This window comes from Dicentrarchus labrax, unplaced genomic scaffold (genome assembly GCF_905237075.1).
Source record: "Dicentrarchus labrax unplaced genomic scaffold, dlabrax2021, whole genome shotgun sequence".
NCBI lineage: Eukaryota > Metazoa > Chordata > Actinopteri > Moronidae > Dicentrarchus > Dicentrarchus labrax.
Window position 1 is genome coordinate 19146636 of NW_026136721.1, and position 15598 is coordinate 19162233.

At 42.0% G+C, this 15598-nt stretch overlaps 1 protein-coding gene across 2 annotated transcripts in view; it reads right to left on the reverse strand.

Annotated features, from left to right (window-relative positions):
- The window catches only part of evi5l (ecotropic viral integration site 5 like), a 39180-nt gene extending 29730 nt beyond the window's left edge, over window positions 1-9450 (reverse strand). For both annotated transcript variants that reach the window (XM_051384196.1, XM_051384195.1), the window contains exon 1: window positions 9068-9450. The gene's annotated coding sequence lies outside the window, so the exon portion shown is untranslated. The remainder of the gene's footprint in view (window positions 1-9067) is intronic.
- Window positions 9451-15598: the final 6148 nt, after the last annotated feature.

The window sequence follows — 15598 nt, forward strand, 5'->3', positions numbered from 1 at the left end:
ATACTGATGAGACTGGCTCTCTCTGGACAGAGCCCTTACTCACTTCCGCTTCATGACAAGTTTAGATTTCAGAATATCACGTCTCTCCACCTGATTTTCACTCAGATCAACCATCTTCTTTTAATCAGGAAGATGCAATGGTCCATCCTGGATTTTGTAGTAATAATTTACAATCATTTATGTGAATTCCACCAATGTGTGTCTGTGTCACTTATGAGAACTTGCAAATTCTTGATTCATTCTTGCAATATCCCGGGTGAAACAAAATCAAACCTGTTCCCAGGCAGCTTTTATTTCCAAACTGTTCATCACTAGTCCCAACAAGTGGCTAAACCTGAGCAAACCCTTTTCACCATACCTTTCAACCTTACTTTAAAATCAATAACAGCTCCCCTCAAACACTCATTTGTGGAAAAATGTTCCCTAAGCATGTCCACCTCCAGTCTAGCTACCTGAACAGACTACTGACTACTACAGGAATTACCACCAAGAGCTTGCATCCATATTACACAGTGAGTACCACAGCCATTCAGGTTTTGAAAAAAAATTACATTTGCTTTTGGTGCAAAAAAACAACAACAAAAAAATGAGATTCCAGTGGGACAGGAATGTGGACACCAGATTAAACCGATGTCTGGTTGATGAACTGCATAAAAAACAAAACAAAATGGAAAACCCAAAAGTGCCATGATAACATTGTCATCAGCCAACAGTACAAAAGAACAGATGTTTCAGAGAGGTTTCAGCACTACAGAGGGCTATTCAGCTGTGTCATTGTGGTCAGACCACACTGTAAAAGGTGTGAGTCATGCAGTAGAGTGGTACTAAAGTAGGAGTTTTTTCCTCCTCCCCTTCTCTCTCTGTCACACACACACACACTGGTTAATGGAAGGACATTGTGAAGGTCTCTGACAAAGCAAAACAAGCCAGATTTTCTGAGCTTGGCTGTTGCTCTGTATATGACAGCAGGCTCGCTCTAATGTCATTGTGTACTTGGGAGAAACTGCAGAGGACTGAGAGATAAAGGCTTTCATTGTAATCCATTTCAAATTGTGTTTTCAAGCATGTTTAGTGTGTGTGTGTTTATGTGTGTGCTACATGAAAGGTTACTGTTTAGCATGTGCACTGACATTTCTCCATGCTTGGTGTGTCCAAGTTTATATTCCACCTCAGTGTGTGTGTGTGTGTCGCCATGTATGGTCACAGGCACTGTGTGATAGATGTATGCAAAACTTTGTTTTTATTTATGTTTAGTCTCTCCTTGATTAATATCAACACGCACAACTATGGTATTGTGTAAAGTCTACGCCTGGACGCATCCTCCTCGAGCTCGCACTGTCTACAGAAACAGACAGGACTATTGTTTCCTCTTCTGACCCCCCTTTACAGACACACACCACCTCCAGTCATCCAGCATGAACCCACATCCCCTTTGCTCCTCCATGTTTTTAATGTTGTGTCCGTGGCTTGCATGCAAACCTTAGTGCACGGATGTGTCTGATTCACAAATTACTTTTCCTTGGTGTACAAAATCTTTTCACGGTCTCCATCTGGGCTCTGTGGCGTTAAACCGGCCTAGGGCAATTAAAATAAGGAGGGCAAAAAAATGCAGATATACTCCCTTTGATCTCGTCACACCCACCAACAACAGATCCATCCATATTTTCCTGTCTGTAAAATAGAAATGCAGTAACATTACATGCTATCACAGACATTCTGAGGCGTAAATTATTTCCCCAGAGGCTCAAAAATAACATAGACACACAAAAAAGGAAAAACCTGACCAGCATTTTATGAAAGAAAAACCGAAAAATCAAATCAGCTAGTTCCCCTTGGAATCCCGGTCTTGCTGATGTTTCACCCCCCCCCTGTCTGTGTGTGTGTGTGTGTGTGTGTGTGTGTCCTGCCCTCAGGGCCTTCCAGCCCTGACATTAAGGGCGACCCCTTCGTTAATCCGTAGCTGCTAACCTCGCTGTTGCTCCAACTCATGATCTCATGTTTGGTTACTGACACGTGGACTGTTCATTTTCACGCTATTCATCTACAGGACCCGCCGTCCTTGTGACTCCTGTTGGGCTCGACGTTGCTCAAAGCGTCCCATTGTAGGACAGGGATGTGTTTTTACTGAGATTGTTGCTCAGAGCTCTCTCCCTCACTGTTTGTGTATGCCATAACTGGAATCATAATGACTCGATTAGGTAAAACCAATGAATGGAATTAGTCCTCACTGCATATTGACAAGTTAAACATGGCCCATAGCACACAAGGGCAAAGTGTAAAGTAGATACCAATCAATTTGTGATGAAAGCAGGCTTTTAAATGACCTAACAGCTTCTGCCTGACAGTAGTAGAAACAACCACTCAAGTACCAATTTGTAGGAACTTGTACTTTACTTAAGCATGTCCACTGTATGCTATGTTAAACTATTTAAGACAGACTTTTTACTCCATTTATTTTACTGGTCTTACTTTTTAGGTTAAGATTTTACAAACAAAACATATATATACATACACTTATAAAATATGATGCCTTGTTATAAATGAAACTACCCCAACACTATATGAGCAGAGTACAGGCCAAGTGTGCATAATGCGTACTTTACATCTTGTTACTAATAGTTTTGCATTGCTCTTGGCTAATAGAGAACAATCACTTTTTACCATTTCATAATTTATTTTTGGCTAAAATCAACACTATTTGTCATATTACATTAGTTAGTATAGGTCATGTTAGCTGGTGATGTAATTTTGCAAGCAATCGTTAACTAACATATTCCCCCCCCGATAGCGTTTTGCTAGCGATAATATGAGGAAGAAAGCAAGGTAAGGTTAGCCAGCCAGGCAGCTGCACCCCAGCCACACTGAATAACATTATCTGGCACCGGTGAATGATCTGAGTACTTCGTTCACCAATCCTGCCTGAGTTATTCTACAGCAAATCTGACATCTGTTCATGTCTTTGTGTACTGGGAATAGCTACCTATTAACCCAGAGAACGTCATCTTTCCATCATCACTACAGTAACAACAGTCTTTTCTCTGAACAACCCTCATGTACCAACAGCACTGTATAGATTATACTGCATTCACATGGATTTCAGCAGATGGTAGACGGCAACCCACGTCATGTTAGTGAGAGAGATGAGAGCAGGGAGGTAAAGTTAGGTGAGGCCGGCAGAGAATACCGGCAATGGTAAAGGTAGCCGGCACCGTCGTCCAAAGTTAAAATATTTTAAAGGTGCAGTGTGTAACATTTACCCTATCGACCTATTGGCAGTAATTGAATAGAATATCCACAGGTATGTTTCAGTAGTGTATGTTTCATTGAGTTTTTGTAACCTTAGAATGAGCTGTTTTTATCGTTTAAGACGTCGCAGGTCGCCTTGCATGGAGTCCACTATGTTGAACAGCCATGTCTCTACAGCCCAGAAGATACAAACCAAACACTGGCTGTAGATAGGGTGTTTCTCGCAGTGCCTCCTACACACTTCACAGCTCATTCTCATTCCCAGGTCATCAAATACCGTCATGAATGGTGTCCCATTAGTTGCAATCTGCAACTTTGCCACTAGATGCCACTAAAACCTACACACGGGTCCTGTCATCTTACACAATAGAATTTAAAACCAGATGTTATGTAGCTCCCCTGAAAAATCATGGATCATCTGGACAACAAGAGCCTAATAATTAATACATTACATAAAAGAAAATACACAAAATAATGTAAAATTGGTGTTAATTTTTTGTAAACAATACCAAAAATCCCCAAAGCAACATATTGTCATGCGTGTTTTGTTTTGCTGTGCTGCCATTCTGTCCGACAGTCTGTGTGTTTTTCCCGTGCTGTCCAGGAGGTGCTGTCGGTCTGCCTGAATCCATGTGAATGCTGCGGTATTGAGAGGTAATTCTGTGCCGTGCAGCCAATGTTTTCTGGGATTTGTCCGGTAAGAACTTAGTGTGACATAAAGCCTAATTGAGGGGGAGACACATTTAGGGCAATCGAAGGGACGCTGATGGCGTATGTTTTCCAGACTTGTTCCCTAAATCTATTGACCATGTTCACTTTATATGACTAATGCTTTCCTGCTCTAAATTTAGTTAGTATCCCCCCCCCCAGATGATTCTGTTCCCCTGAGTGCCACTGTGAGAGGAAATTGTCTAGAAATAGCCATCCCCACAACCCATCAATTACTTTCAAGTGCAGGCACATATTTTGCTCTTTTCTACCACTGAATGGCCAGTGCATTAATACTAATACTGCTCACATTATTTAATATGGCAAACATAACAAAAATGCATAAAACAGACTGCAACATCCACTAATCACTCACTAATCTCAAAACTGGATTACATGAGTGTGCCATGAAGGATAACAGCTACCAACTGGGTGCTACCGCGGGCGCATAGACACTGCTGAAGCGATGACTGAGTTTTCCCGCTGCATTCATTATATTATCTTTTAATTTCATACTTTCTCATCAGCGCCGTCACACTGATCAGTAGCGGAGCTGCTGTTTAATTACCCGTCCTGATTACAAACATCTGCTGTTTGCCTTAGCAATGGCTGCGAGAGGAGGAAACAGTTGAATCCAGAAACATTATCTTGAAAATTAGATTCATTTGATTTATTTTTTGTAAGCTTGTTTTTAACTACCTCAAGTCTCCCTTTAGTCAGATGATCTAGACAGGTGTTCACAGAGATTACGTTTGAATTTGGACCCGAAAAAATAAAAAGATGTAATACACAATTTATGGCCCTCATTGATTCATTCATCTATAAGCAAACCTCCTTTGTAAATAAACCAATCCGGATACATTTCTGCCACCAAACCTGAGCTGCAAAAACCTTTTTAACGTTCACATTGTTTACTCCAAAGCGCAGGAACACTGACGATCCATTACAGGACACATTACAGGTTGATCATGCAAAGCGAAGCATCATAAACAGCCACAGTGTGACGATTTCAAAATGCCTCGGTCTATCACTCAGTAACACGTCTGTGTTGTTAATCATACTCCCACAGATTCACCCTGCAGTAAATCATTCCCCTGTGGTCATTTTAAACAATAACAATACCTTTACTTAGCGGATGAAATGCTCGGTACAGAAAGAAAGCGTGTTTGTATCTGACTACCTCAGAAATCATGGTCATTAAAGCTATAGTGTGTTAGTAATGCACATGAAATATCTGTCCTCGCTGTTTAGTAATACCCGCTCAAAGGACAGGGTGGAATGTATTTGTACATTATATGAGTATATCCATTTTACGCAACTTTATACTTGTTCTCCATTACATTTCAGAGGGAAAATTATACTTTTTACTCTACTACAATGATCTGACAGCTTTATACTAATAATAATAATAATTCAGATTATACATTTAAAAATCTTATAAAATACAATGCATGCTTCCTTGTCACGTTTCCGATGTCTGAGAGTTGTTATCAGTTCCTCTAAAAAAAGGTAATTATCCAATATTTCACTTTTTTTACCCCTCACATTTATCTTGTGCCTCTTCTGGCTTGGGAACCACAGGTCTAAAGTGGTTAACTTTACAATATATAAAGTAGTTAAGCCTAGCTTGACCTTGTACAGCTACAACAGAAAATATGCCACTTACACATCATATTATTATTGCAACAATCTTATAATCTGAAAAGAGTACTTTTATTTTTGATACTATAGTACATTTTGCTGATAATACTGCTTCACTTTTACTTCAGTAAGATCTTGAATGCAGAACTTTTACTTGTAATGGGTTATTTTTACACTGTTGTGCTGGTGCTTTTCCTTAAATTAAGCTGCCACTGTCAAAGGAAACAATGTTGGGCAAGGAGAGAGATTAAATTACTATTGAAACAGATAAATAGAAAGTAGGGCAATTTTTAGAGCAGAGCTCAAATCAGTCTTCCTCTGCAGCATTTATAACAGCCCTATGTATATTTCAGCCTCATTATTTGAACCGAGATTTGTATGTTGGTATGAATCCAACATGCAGCAGCCTGAAAACGAGATCACGATTCAGTTGGTGTAAAATCTGCAGGGCGACACGGATCCAGTTACAAATCTGCAGCCTACAAGAACAATAGAGTAGAGCGAGGAGAGCCACAGTTGTAGCGAGCCTGAACCACGGCAGCCAGGTCATCAAGCTGCTCCCTGTTTCCATGTGTCAGCAACCGAGATGAAGTGCAGTGCTGTGCACACAGGCCAGGCCAACACCACACCAGCCAGCCTGCAAGCCAGCCAGCTAGACCAGATGACAGTGAAGGCTCCATATTACATGTTAAAAATCAACTCTTAGTATTTTAGAGCTGAAACAATCAGTCGTTTAATGGGTTTGTAGATCAACAGAAAATGAATCGGTAACAATTTTTTAGAGGTTTTAGGCAAAAATGCCAAATAGCTTCCAGTTGTTTTTGTCTTCTATGATAGTTAAATGAATATCTTCGGGTTTAGGATGCACAAAACAAGACATTTGAAGACATCACCTCGGGCTCTGGGACATTTTATTAACTAAACAATTGCTTAGTTGAGAAAATAATCCGCAGATTAACTGAAACTGAAAATAACTGTTAGCTGTAGCACAAAATAAACAGCCAGCCGCCACATCAGAACCAGAACGCCTCATCAATTAATAAAACTTAGATTTATACTGTGAGGAAAAGTGTCATCTGAGTACCAATATGAGACAATCGTTTATCTTTGAGATACAGTCACTGATGTGTTCAAGCAACCGCAACCGCCTTGAAGGTGGAAAATATACGTTGCAAATTTGTAATAACAGCACTCGATGTGATAATGCATGCGTAGGGAAATATTAATGGGATGGCAAGAGGGTGGCATAGAGGCTTTAAGGGGTGCCAGAAATAGAAGCTGATTTTACTGCAAACAATCACATCTTTGCTTGGAAAAGCCTCCGAATAAATGGAGATATTTTTACTCATTACATTATTGTGGCACATTAGTAAAGCATTGGATAGAAATATGTAAAGGTGGCATTAAAATCACGTCATAAATTATATACATGAGTTTTTTTTAAATGAATCTAAATTAATGTGTTAAATCTGACAGAGTTTATTAAATAGTCATAATGCTCCTCTTTGAGTATTCATCTCAGGGTTTCTTGCTAGATTAAGCCACAAGTGGAGTGGATCTAAACTCTGGAAGAAGCCACAGCATCACCCCTATTTGTACAATTTATCAAAGCTAATCTTGTTTTAGGGGTGAGGGGGATCAATCGGCCCTTGGACATGTGGCTCCTGTTTGTCCCTGTCCAACAGCCAAACACAGTGATAAACCTGGATAGCAGCAGGCCGGCGAACTGTACAGCGCAGGGAGAAGGCTTCGAGATGATATCCTTCCTCCTGTTCTCGCAAGAGGCCTCGTACACACATACGTGCACACATTTAAATCCACATACACACGAGTGCACGCACAACTCAGACACTGTTTATCCTGATGACACTGTCCCAAGCCTATTAGCTTACCACTCACTCACACACAGAGGAATAACATGGCGGTGGCAGCAGCAGTGAGTGCAGAGGAAAAGGTTAGCTGGGATAAGCTGAGGTGCGCTCGGGCATCACAGATGTAATATGTAATGTTGCATGTGTGTGTGTGTGTGTGTGTGTGTGTGTGTGTGTGTGTGTGTGTGTGTGTGATTGTGGGATCAGATAAAGAAGAAGTTTCGTTGAGGCAGCAGTGCATAAAAACAAGGTCACCAGGATGTGTGAATCAGATACCTGTTTCCTTGACGGTGAGATGTGTGAGATGCCTTTTGCAAGTTGAGTGGATTTTCACAGCTAAAAAGCCAGAAAGTAATCTCACTACATTGTGTATGATGATATGATGAACCCATTACTCAGTGGTACATGTCCTTAGTCATGGGGCATTTAAGCCGTAATTATAATCAACAGAGTGAGATAATTAATTCCTTCAATAGCCCCCACCACTCCTAAAAAAGATAAATGCCCGAGGGAGCTCTTCCATTTTGTGATTAGTCAGCGTTATCTTTATTGCTTCAACATCATACAACAAAAACTATGTCAGTTTCCTACTTTTTAATTCCACTTGGGAGGTAAAAATGATATGTGCCTGGCCTAGATTTAACACAGAGTCATTTAACACAGTGGTTTTCAGTCCTCAGTGTTAAGGGCAGTGCAGGTTTTCTGTCTTACGAGCCAATTAAAGCACATTTAAAAAGGATTCACCTGTAAATCCCTCTCTGAATAGAAGGATAAACAGCTGTATTAAGGCCCAAAACAACACTGGACACCTTTGATTTAAATGACTCCTGAACGGACAGGTGAGGAGCTCGGTTGTCTCTGGTAAAGTACACCAAGGACAGATCAACAAACATCTCATAGAGACACACACAGGTGAGTACACATCCGTCCACTGTTGTTCCACAAAGAAAAGAGCTCTTCATAAAAGATACCAAGTGACTCCTACAGTGCTTTCTCCCTTCAGTTTCATACTTGAAGAGCTTGTAATCCTATTGAGCAGGTTGTTTGGACATGACAGCTCATTAGCCCGGCCTACTGCTGCTGCTTGAGGATGTCTGAACAGGCCTACGTGCTCTGCAGTCGACTCATGGCTCGGCTCGGATCAACATCTGTGGCCAAAATGACACATCATCCCCTTCTTTTGCGGCACCGAAACGTCGCCGCCTCCCACCACAACACGATTGTATAACGACGTTAAGAAATGAGGACGGGACAGCGGAGAGGAAAGACAATACGGACACTGAGCAACACGCTATGTCTGAGCTATAAAATAAAATATGGTTTATAGGCTAATGAATGGGCCGTGTCTCCGCTGGCATGCTGTACAGCGGAATTTTACACTGAGATAAATGGAGCAGACGGATGAAGCTGCTGTTGACGGCGCTTCAATAACCAATGACCAACCAGTGTTTGGCTATGTGGGCCCTATGTTGCTAACGTTATGTTAGTTGAATGCATATAAAACTAATAAGCCATTGGGCCCGTGCTCCACGCGATAACATTGATATTCAAATTTTAAAAATAAACACCTCAAATACACGAATACACCCCGAGCTGCTTACCTGGACTCCTTTTCCATAATCAGGGCTGTGCGTCTGTCGTCGCTCCCGCAACCACTGCGTCCTAAATGTCAAACGTATGTTATCAGCTAATTAAAATCTTAATAGACCACCGAGGACAAATACAGAGAGACCGTCCAACGCAGTGCCATCCTCCTGCCGCCGTTCAACCGGGAGGCAGCTGGTCGCTGGCTCACAGCTGCTCGCGAGCCTCTGCACGCCACGGAGAGGCTCGTGTGTGTGGACTGAATTTAACGACGAGTCTTTCCGTACAGATCCTCTAAAGCAACCATGACACCGTGCGATGGGGCCGACGGTTCAACGGGGATGTGGTATAAACGGCAGCATCAATCAGCGCGAGCACATCACACAGAATGGCTGGCGTTCTGCGCCCTGCCGTTGAGCACGAGGAGGGGCGGACCAATCAGGTTGCAGCGTGACATGTGATTGACAGGTCAGGAACCAATGGGCTGTTGGGATTGTGGGAATCCTTCGGAGGGACAACCGAGACAGCCAATCACCGTGGAGCTTTATTCTGCGGGGAGGCGGGGCACGCAGGTGTCAGCGGTGTCGGCTTTAACGGATTTACAGGAGTTTATCTATGTATAGCAACTAAATGATTACTTACGTGACAAACATTGGTATAATGTAGAAGTAGTTTCAGTCGATCTCTGGTTCTGTGATCGATTGTACCATAGCAACCAACTGTAGTCTTGTCATAAGTACAAGCGGTTGTATTCGGCATTGTTATTTTCAGTGTTGTTTCATAAAATAAATGAATGAATGAATAAATAATGCCTACCTTCAGTTATCAGCTATAATCATGGCTAACAGCCATGAAGCTGTTCTGTGTACACTGACTGAAATATGTCTGAGATGGGCATCATGAGTGGCACTGCACTGATGGAGTACTCTTATCTTTTATATAAGAAAATGCAGCTGTAGCCATAGAATGTGCATAGAAAGTGTTACTGAAGTAAAACTATATACTATCAGTATTACCAATAAAATGTACTTAGTGTCAAAAGTAAAAGTATATTATATATTACATTATCATTGATTCATTGATGTATACGCATTTTCACAAGCCTATTGGGTTACATCTATAACAATGTATCCTGTTTTATGAGCTGATTGATGTTTGGTATGTAAATCTTAATTAGCAAACTATAGCTGTCAAATACATACAGTGGAGTAAAAAGAACAATGTTTCACTATAAATAGAGTAAAAATTACCTATAGAGTGTCATGAAATGTAAATATGCAAGTAAAGTACAAATACCTGTAACTGTGTTTATAATAGATTTATACATCGTCTTTTGTCTTTATATCTGCCACAGTGAAAAGTAATTTATGTTCATGGTATACAGCCCATTAAGTCCATAAGAGTTGGCTTATGCCCAAAATATTTACCACTATTATTCTTCAGCTCCTTAACTAAATGTGTAAACCAACTTTGCTTATATTGAGGGAGATCTGATGAACGAGGTTAAGAAAAAAGCTCTCACGCATATTTCTCAAGATGAGGTTGTTAAAGCACTTCTCTGGCACTTGGCTACCGATAAATAAAACAGTACACCACCGAATAGCCTGCTTGTTTAACTTCAATATTAATACTGCCAATAGCAGAAATATCCACATCCATTGCAGTAGTTTATTACGTGCAGGATGATTTGACTGCAGAAGATGAAATGCTGCAGACAGCATGCTGTGGAAAAGCCAGAACTGCTCTCAAGATGAGATAAAGCAACAGGACGCTCTTAAAGAAGTAGAAAATTTGGGCAAAAATAAAAAAAGTGAGTCATTTTTACTTGACAAGAGATACTCAGTCAGCAACAGAAAATATCTGTCTGGTAGTGGTAGTATGTACGGGAAATGTGAACTGTTTTCTGTGACCTCTCTGAGCGTTCCTAGAATTCTAACTGAAGGGTTGTAAAAGAAAAACGCTAATGATTGGTAACTCAAAAACTGTGAGAAAGAAAATGTGATGAGTAAAATGATAAATGCTTATCAGACTCTCTCAGCCATAACACTGTACTTTGTGACAAATGTTCCAGGGTTTAAAGCTCATGTTGGACATGGGTTTCCCCGTTCATTTTAGTGTCTTTTCCTTCACATACAGGTTGGAAACTGTTATATAGATGTAGAATCTGCATATGTACCCATGTTGTCTTTTTTTCATGTCATACTATTCTCCACTTTTTGGAGGCTGAATTTGAATTAGTTTAATTAATAAATGAAGATTTGATCCTGTGATCTTCCACAGTAGGAGAAACAAAGGTAGTCATTTGGGAGGGGGCATCTGTTAATCCAGTTCTGATTAGATCGCTTTTTTGTTTTACTATAGGCAGGCCTTGAGGGCTGTTCTCTGCCTTTGTACAGAGGCCCCACATAACAAACAGGAGCACACTTTGAATTACATTTAATGCCATCTGTCATACAAATTTCTTTACTTTATCGCCATCAAGTGGACAAATTGGATACTGCACCTCCCCAGACTCTTGGGCTATTGTGAAAAAATGCTGCAAATGCCATATGGGAAATATGCAGATACTTGTAGATTGACAGTATATTCTGTCTAAAAAATCCAGAAAAAAAGATACAATACATGACCTCCTACAAGAACATTGGCTGTAGCCTACTATATTATAAAGACAGCCAAAATAATTTGGTCACTGTTAACATATAATCACAGGGGCACCACCCGAAGGCCGTGGCCCCCTATATACAATTGCTGCCCCCCCACACATGGAGATGGGAGACTTATGATTTTATTGTGCTTTTCCTGCCTTTATTTGATAGTGACAACTGATGTTAGATAAGAAATTAGGGAGAGAGAAAGGGGATGACATGCACCAAAGGACCATGCTGGAATTGAACCCGAGCCACTGCGGTACAAACTCAGCCTTAAGACGTGGGGCATACGCTCTATCAGGTGTGCTACGTGGCAGAGATACCGAAAGTCCTGTCGTTACTTAGTGTAAAAAGTATTAAACAATTTTTATGTTGTGTTGACTTGATGTATAAAATAAACAAGTGCATCATAATAATTTTGTTGCAGGATTGATTTTTTTTGTGGTTATGGAGCAATAACGTACAGCCACTTGGCTCAACCGTGTTGTCAAGTAAGTTGAGATCCCTGATCCGCTACACCACTTTGGAAAGCACAGGACTTTACCATTGTCCAGCCATACAGTAGAAAACAAGGGACTTTTAGTCTAGCATCGGAAAAAGATAACACCAGAGCATTAGGGACTCTGCATCTGAATAATGCAATACACAGAGATTATAATAACCAAACAGCATAATGGTTGATGTTGATTATATGATTATAAAAGAGATATGTAACATGATTATACGATTGTAACTGATTATGTGATTGTTAATAAGTATGAATTGAACACATGATTATAAGAGGTATAACTGATTAAATGATAAATAATGATTATGAATGAATAACAGTAAGTTAGAACTATGGTTAGTAAGGCCAAAAGTAAATCATGTTGAAATACTGACCAGACATGTCCAGACATGCCTGGTGCTGAGAGAAAAGGGAAGTTGGAGCGCACACACAGGACACACATCCTGTGAGGATGAGCACACACACAGGACACACTATCAAAAGAGGAAGTAGCACAGCAACTCCCTAGGGGGCTAAAAGGTGCTACACAAGGAGGATCGGGGTTAGTCCTCGGCCGGCTCTCGGGTTCAAGACTTGCTGATCGATCGACCACATTGGAACAATGCATCTTTGAACTTAGAATTTCAACTCAAGAGAAGGCGCAAACGAACAGCCTAACATTGCAGAAAAGAAGAGTCCAACAACCTACAGCCGAGACGAGAGTGTCGAGCAGAGGAGGATTAACCATTTCCACCCGGCATTCAGGTCTCCAATTGATTTCCAAGAACCACTCTTTTGTTCACCCTGCCAGCAGAGACTGCACTGGTCAGAGACTTTTCGGACTTTGGACAAAGTCGGGAGTTTCAAGAGCAACCAACAGTATGGCAGACAAGGAATGACTGTATTGGCCGTACACCCCTTCCCTCTCTCTCTACAAACTGGACATTCAACCCCTCAGCTATAGTCTTTTTACCGGGGTTTGAAATTTAATAATTCTTTAAATATCAGTGGAAGTGAATAATCAATTTTGAATCAATTCAAGCTGTATGCTAGCCCTTGCTAAATCTTGCAATAAAATATAACAACTGCAGTTAAAGAATAAATTGTGGACATTGGATTAATATGATCTCTACAGGCAATAATTATTAGGTAGTGTGTTTAACATCTTGAAGGTTCTAACAGGTTACTCTAGACAAAGAAATTAAACAGACCCTTTGGGCTTACTGTACAAGCCACTAAAAATGTTCCTAGCAACTACTTAGTGCACAGATCAATAAGAGGAGTTGCCAAGAACATACGTGGCTTGTGTGGTATTTGACTCTAGGGCTATTGGGTCAGGTGCTGCACTAGAGTAAGCAGGGTAGGAGTCCAGATGAAGGCAGTTAGAGACTAGGCGTGTCTCCTCGCCACCAGCTTAAACAGTCCTCTTCTGAACCTGGCAGAGTAATACCCACAGGCAAGAGGATCGGACCCTTTAAACGGAGAGCTGGTCCAGTACCACCTATACGGGGGTAACTCGGGATCTAACACGTGACACCCAATGCGGGGCTTGGCGAAAAAGACTCGTCGGGCCTGAGGAAGAACCACAGAGGAGGAGGAATCAACCGCTGTTCGTGAAACGACCCGAGAGAGAGAAAGGTGTGCAGCAGAGAAGACATCTGGCCAAACGCCAGAAAAGAGCGCGCAGCAGAGAGGACCACTGTCCGAGCACCAGAAAGGAGGATGCAGTGGAGGGAACAACCACCCGAGCGCCCGAGACAGAGTGACCGACGAGGACAGCCAAGCTGTGCCCAGCGAACGACGCTGAGTAGCCCAACTAGTCTGCAACTCATCCCTGACCCGAATCGCAAAGGGAGGCTTTGAGGAGCAGAAGACTCAAAAGATAAAGACAACAGAAGCGGCAATGTCGGCGACACAAGAGGAGCCACAGACGCCCAGCCGAACAAGACAGATGGAAGGTCCAGAAGGCAACGAAGAAGGATCCAGTGTGCGACAAAGTGAGCCCAAGGTTCCACATCGGATTATATTCTATGGGGATAGCTTCCCTACATGGACCGATACAATCCGCCGACACCTCCTGACCTATGTTCCAAGAAAGGCGCCAGAAGAAGTAGAAGAAGAGCTGAGCGAAATGATGACCGACAAAGGGTATTACTATGCCAGTGCTGTCATGAATGGCCAGGCAATCATGGTCATACGAAACCCCACGGTAGTCAAGTCAAGGGAAGATATCCGAGCTTGGTTAGAATGGTGGTTTGAAATAATAGGCAACTGGAGCGGGGGCAGAATCACCGCCCTCATAAGTCCGTCCGCAAAGTATGATCCCATAGTGAAAATGACGGCTACAGTGTTGAAGATAGACTGTGTCCTTGATTCACCGAGCACCAGAGCAGCTAGCCAATACAAAGAACATGGAGAACTAATAACCAAGCTGCACAACCGGGGGGCCCTTCTCCGGGCGACATCGCAGGAAGATGAAACCCAAGCATCGTTCAAGACGACCCGGACGAAGAAGATGACCTCAGTCAGAAGGGAAGCCCTGAAAACTGCCAGGAGGTCAGCCAGCGAGGACTCCGAACCAGAGGAAAGGTCTGAGCGAGGACCGAACAGCAAGGACTCCGACTCAGGAGATGGTGCTGGGGAAGAGCCCGACCACCTCAACACAGAGGGAGAGAATGAGGATCCAGCCGACTTGGAGGAAGAAGTAGGGGTTGGCATCATCGAGAATGATACCCATTGTCGGGACCCCGCTGATTCAAAGAGTTAAGAAATTAAACAGACCCTTTGTGCTTGCTGTACAAGCCACTAAAAATGTTCTTAGCAACTACTAAGTGCACAGATCAATAAGAGGAGAACTGCCGTGATTCTCATGGCTAGTGTGGTATTTGACTCTAGGGCTATTCGGTCAGGTGCTGCACTAGAGTGGGAAGTGGAGGCGTCTGGATGAAGGCAGTTAGAAGCTAGGCGTGTCTCCTCGCCACCAGCTTAAGTCCTCTTCTGAACCTGGCAGGGTAATACCCACAGGCAAGAGGATCGGACCCTTTAAATGGAGAGCTGGTCCAGGACCATCTATACGGGGGTAACTCAGGATCTAACAGTGTTGAGAGCTAAAGGTTTTTTGAGGTTTACCTAAACATACCACACATGTTTCCTCACTGCACTGTTATAACTTGCAAGCTAAAAATGTAGTTTATATTTTGGGGAAGAAATTGGGGTTTAACTTTCCAATAAAAAAAAAAAGAGGATTAGCGGTCAACTATTGGATGAATTTGAGAGGGCATAGATTCACCCACATAAAAAAGAGGCTTGCTGGAAAAGGGAGGGAATTAAGGGAGAGATTGAATGAGTTCTATTTTCACAGAAAATAATCCAAACCTAACAGGGCCCTGATGTGTAGGGACTCAGCATCTGGT